Source organism: Nyctereutes procyonoides, unplaced genomic scaffold (genome assembly GCF_905146905.1).
Source record: "Nyctereutes procyonoides isolate TBG_1078 unplaced genomic scaffold, NYPRO_anot_genome, whole genome shotgun sequence".
NCBI lineage: Eukaryota > Metazoa > Chordata > Mammalia > Carnivora > Canidae > Nyctereutes > Nyctereutes procyonoides.
The window spans coordinates 10,285,474-10,290,474 of record NW_026575142.1 but is presented as its reverse complement, the minus strand read 5'-3'; the positions used below and the strand labels follow the sequence as shown (position 1 = coordinate 10,290,474).

The 5,001-nt window shown below is 43.1% G+C and overlaps 1 pseudogene; it reads left to right on the top strand.

Moving 5' to 3' along the window:
- Positions 1-3,469: 3,469 nt before the first annotated feature.
- Positions 3,470-4,668, top strand: LOC129498808 (heterogeneous nuclear ribonucleoprotein A1-like; annotated as a pseudogene).
- Positions 4,669-5,001: the final 333 nt, after the last annotated feature.

Sequence of the window (5,001 nt, the reverse complement as noted above, 5' to 3'; positions counted from 1 at the left end):
TGCCTCTCTCTCTCTGTGACTATCATAAATAAATAAAAATAAAAAAAAAAGAAATGGTGAGAAACTTTACCTAATTCCTAGTGTATTAAGCCCCTTTAGTAACTTAAATTAGTTTGCATTTCTGTTAGAAAGCTCCTGATGGCAAGCTGATCTAAACACTCTCTTCCTTCATGGGGTGGTGGAAAGGCGTGACGCATCGAGAACAGCTGTGACCCCACTTCAAATTCTGGATGCCCCACTTTGTCCTGTTGTGGTGGAAATACAAAGCAACCCAACGCAAGTAAAGGTAGTACTATCTTCAAAATTAATTTGTTCTGTTTACACTCACACACAGAGTGATCCAGTGGCCCTATGAACACAACCTAAGAAGAGTAAAAAGTGAGAATAACACAGGACCAATGTAGTAACAAAAAGGAGGAATAAAAATTATTTAATGAAATCTTCATAAGGATTCCCATGATTGTCCTTCTCTCTGGGATCCTCCAAGCAAGCACCACTTTGCAACAGGCTTTATGTCTTTGGTCACAAGAGCATCTCCTGAAGTAATCGAAGCCTATAGGTTTAAAAAAGAGTTAGCAGTTACCACTTCGATGACTAGAATCATTTGGGGGAATTTTTAAAACTCTTGATGCCCAGGTTCTACCAACAAAGATTATGATTGAATTGGTCTGGGGTACAGCCTGGACATCAAGACCTAATTTTAAAAGCTTCCCATCTGATTCTAATGTGCAGTCAATGTTGAAAATCATCATCACTGTTAGGTTTGAAACATAAGGTGTGACTGGCTTTCATCTATTTAAAAACAATTAGTGTAGGGATGTCTGGGTGGCTCAGTGGTTGAGCATCTGCTTTTGGCTCAGGGCGTGATCCCAGGGTTCTGGGGTCAAGTCCTTCATCAGGCTCCCTGAAGGGATACTTCTTCTCCCTCTGTTCCTCCCTCTGTCTCTACTGCTGTCCTCTGTGTCTCTCATGAATAAATAAAATCTTTTTAAAAAAAATTAAAAAAATAAATATAATGAGTGTGTTGTGCCTAAACAGGACAGCCCCAGATTCCCTGGCCACCCATGGATAAGAATCTGGATTATACACCACTGAGCCTTTAGGGGACAGCTTTGATGGCCATCTCTTCCAGAGGGGACACAGCAACAGGACACGCACCGGAGCCATGCGCTTTTGTTGCCCTGCTAAGCCCAGCTATCAGAATGACTGTTCTTCTGACATGATAAGGAAAGTCAGTTTCTAGGAAGGCAGACCCATACCCCAAACTCTCCTCCCCATGTGCCTCTGCTATCATTGTACATAGATCCTGCCTGGAATGCTGAGAAGCTGGAACCCTTAGCACTTTTAGAAGACCAAACTCCTGGCAGGAAAGCCAAACTCGCTCTAAATGCTGCAGCACTCTTATAAAGGAGGAAAGGTGGTTTACCTTTCTTCGGAGAAAAGAACTTTTCTGTGATGCATTCAGTTCCTAAGTTTGCTTCTTCCAAATATATTTACCGTCATTTTATTCACATGCTTTTATATTTCATTCTAGAAATATTACATAAGTTTTTATCAGGGAACACTAGCACCTTTTATTTTATTTTAGTCAAAATATTTTGAAAGAATTATACATTGTGCTAGGGACAAATGCAAAAAACTTGGGAAAATCTTCTTCTATAAATATATTTTAGGGGCACCTGGGTGGCTCAGTCGGTTAAGCAACCAACTCTTGATTTCAGCTCAGGTCATGATCTCAGGGTTGTGAGGTGGATCCCCCATTGGGCTCCAAGCTGGGTGTGGAACCTGCTTAAGATTCTCTCTCTCTCCCTCTCTTTTTACCCCTCCTTCCCCCTCCAAAAATTAATTAATTAAAATAAGTAAATTTATTGGGACGCCTGTGTGGCTCAGCAGTTTAGCACCTGCCTTTGGCCCAGGGTGGGATCCTGGAGACCTGGGATCGAGTCCCATGTAAGGCTCCCTGCAGGGAGCCTACTTCTCCCTCGGCCTATGTCTCTGCCTCTCTCTCTGTCTCTCTCTTTTTGTCTCTCATGAATAAATAAAATCTTTAAAAAAAATAAGTAAATTTATTTTGCTTATTTCCACTCGCCAGACATACTGTACCTGTGGCAAGTCTCTGTGCACTGATTTTTTTTAGTATTGTACTGATTTATATATGGAAAGTAATTTGATGTCTAGTCAAAAAACAAGTTCAACTTGGGGCACCTGACTGGCTCAGTCAGTAGAGCATCTGACTCTTGATCTCAAGGTCATTAATTCAAGCCCATGTTGGGTATAGAGATTATTTAAATAGGGCAGCCCGGGTGGCTCAACGGTTTAATGCTGCCTTCAGCCCAAGTTGTGATCCTGGAGACCCAGGATCGAGTCCCACGTCGGGCTCCCTGCATGGAGCCTGCTTCTCCCTCTGCCCGTATCTCTGCCTCTCCCTGTATCTCTCATGAATAAATAAATAAAATCTTTTAAAAAAAAAGAAAAAAAAGAGAGATTACTTAAATAAATAACACCTAAATATATATAAAAAGAACAAAACAGGGGGACGTGGGTGGCTCAGTGGTTGAGTGTATGCCTTTGGCTCTGGTTGTGGTCCCAGGATCCTGGGATCGAATCCCACATCAAGCTCCTCACAGGGAGCCTGTTTCTCCTTCTGCCTATGTGTCTGCCTCTCTCTCCTTGTCTCTCATGAATAAATAAATAAAATCTTTAAAAACTAAATTAATTAAAATTAAAAAAAACAAGGACAACTTAAGTAACGTATTTCAAAAGCAAACAAGTCAACAGGTTATATATAAATTGTCATAAATATGGCATCTGTCACTTTCTTTTTTTAATATATATATTTTTTATTTGACAGAGAAAGAGAGCCAGCAAGCACAAACAGAGGGTGAGGGAGTGGCAGAGGGTGAGGGAGAAGTAGGCTTCCCACTGGGCAGGGAGCCTGACATGAGGCTCAATCCCAGGACCCTGGTATCATGGCTAGAGCCAAAGGTAGACGCTTAACCACTAAGCCACCCAAGCGCCCAGCATTTGTCACTTTCAAAGGCTTCTAATTACTGGACTTAGACTGTTCAAAATCTACATAGTCATTTTTGTAATTCTCTCAGGATAAAAGATTTTACTAAAGTATTAGCATATTAATATGATCTGCTGTTTAAAAAAAGCAATTCCTTGTATGCCTGAAAATAGAACATAGAAAAATACTACACCGCCAACGCTGTCCTGTGCAACGTCACACAATGCAAGAGAAAGGAAGTCTGTGGCATCAGCTCCAAGAAGGCAGGGACCAAGTGGGTTTTATTCACCATTATACCTTCAGCACTCAGCACTGTGGCTAGCACATGGCAGATGATCAGTCGGTCAGTGTTTGTTTAGTGAGAATAAACATGGAAAGAGAATACAAGGAAGGGAGACCCTTTCTGCCCCTGGACGCCACCAAGTAAGCATCGTGAAAGTCTCCCTTGCCACCACCGTCATGTCTAAGTCAGAGTCTCCCAAAGAGCCTGAGCAGCTGCGGAAGCTCTTCATCAGAGGTTTGAACTTTGAAACAACTATTGAGAGTCTGAGGAGCCATCCTGAGCAATGGGGAACGCTTAAGGACTTTGTGGTAGTGAGAGATCCAAACGCCAAGAGCTCCAGAGCCTTTGGGTTTGTCACCTATGCCACCGTGCTGGAGGTGGATGCAGCCATGAATGCAAGGCAACAAAAAGTGAATGGAAGCGTTGTGGAACCAAAGAGGGCTGTCTCAAGAGAAGATTCTCAAAGACCTGGTGACCACTGAACTGTGAAAAAGATTTTTGTTGGTGGCATTAAAGAAGACACTGAAGAACATCATCTAAGAGATTATTTTGAAAAGTTTGGGAAAATTGAAGTGAATGAGATCATGACTGGCTGAGGCAGTGGCAAAAAAGAGAGGTTTAAAGAAAAAAAAAAAGAGACAGAGGGGATCCCTGGGTGGCTCAGCGGTTTGGCGCCTGCCTTTGGCCCAGGGCGCGATCCTGGAGACCCGGGATCGAATCCCACGTCGGGCTCCCAGTGCATGGAGCCTGCTTCTCCCTCTGCCTGTGTCTCTGCCTCTCTCTCTCTCTCACTGTGTGCCTATCATGAATAAATAAAAGTTAAAAAAATAAAAAAAAAAAGAGAGAGAGAGAGGTTTTGCTTTTGTGACATTTGATGACCATGACTCTGTAGACAAGAGTGTCATTCAAAAATACCATCCTGTGAATGGCCACAACTGTGAAGTAAGGAAAGCCCTATTGAAGCAAGAGATGCCTAGTGCTTCGTCCAGCCAAAGAGGCCAAAGTGGTTCTGGAAACTTTGGTGGTGGTCGTGGAGGTGGTTTTGGTGGGAATGACAACCTTGGTCGTGGGGGGGACCTTCAGTGGTCGAGGTGGCTTCGGTGGCAGTGGAGGTGGTGGTGGACAGGGTGGCAGTGGGGATGGCTACAACGGATTTGGTAATGATGGAAGCAACTTTGGAGGTGGCGGAAGCTATAATGATTTTGGCAATTACAACAATCAATCCTCAAATTTTGGACCCATGAAGGGAGGAAATTTTGGAGGCAGGAGCTCTGGCCCCTATGCTGGTGGAGGCCAATACTTTGCCAAACCATGAAACCAAGGTGGCTGTGGCAGTTCCAGCAGGAGCAGCTATGGCAGTGGCGGAAGGTTATAATTACTGCCAGGAAACAAAACTTAGCAGGAGAGGAGAGCCAGAGAAGTGACAGGGAAGCTACAGGTTACAACAGATTTGTGAGCTCAGCCAAGCACAGTGGTGGCAGGGCCTCGCTGCTACAAAGAAGACATGTTTTAGACAATACTCATGTGTATGGGCAAAAACCTCAAGGATTGTATTTGTGATTAATTGTATATCAGGTTATTTCAGTTTGTTCTGCGGAAAGTGTAAAGCATTCCAACAAAGCGTTTTAATGTAGTTTTTTTTTTTTGCACCCATGCTGTTGATTGCTAGATGTAATAGTCTGATCATGACGCTGAATAAATGTCTTTT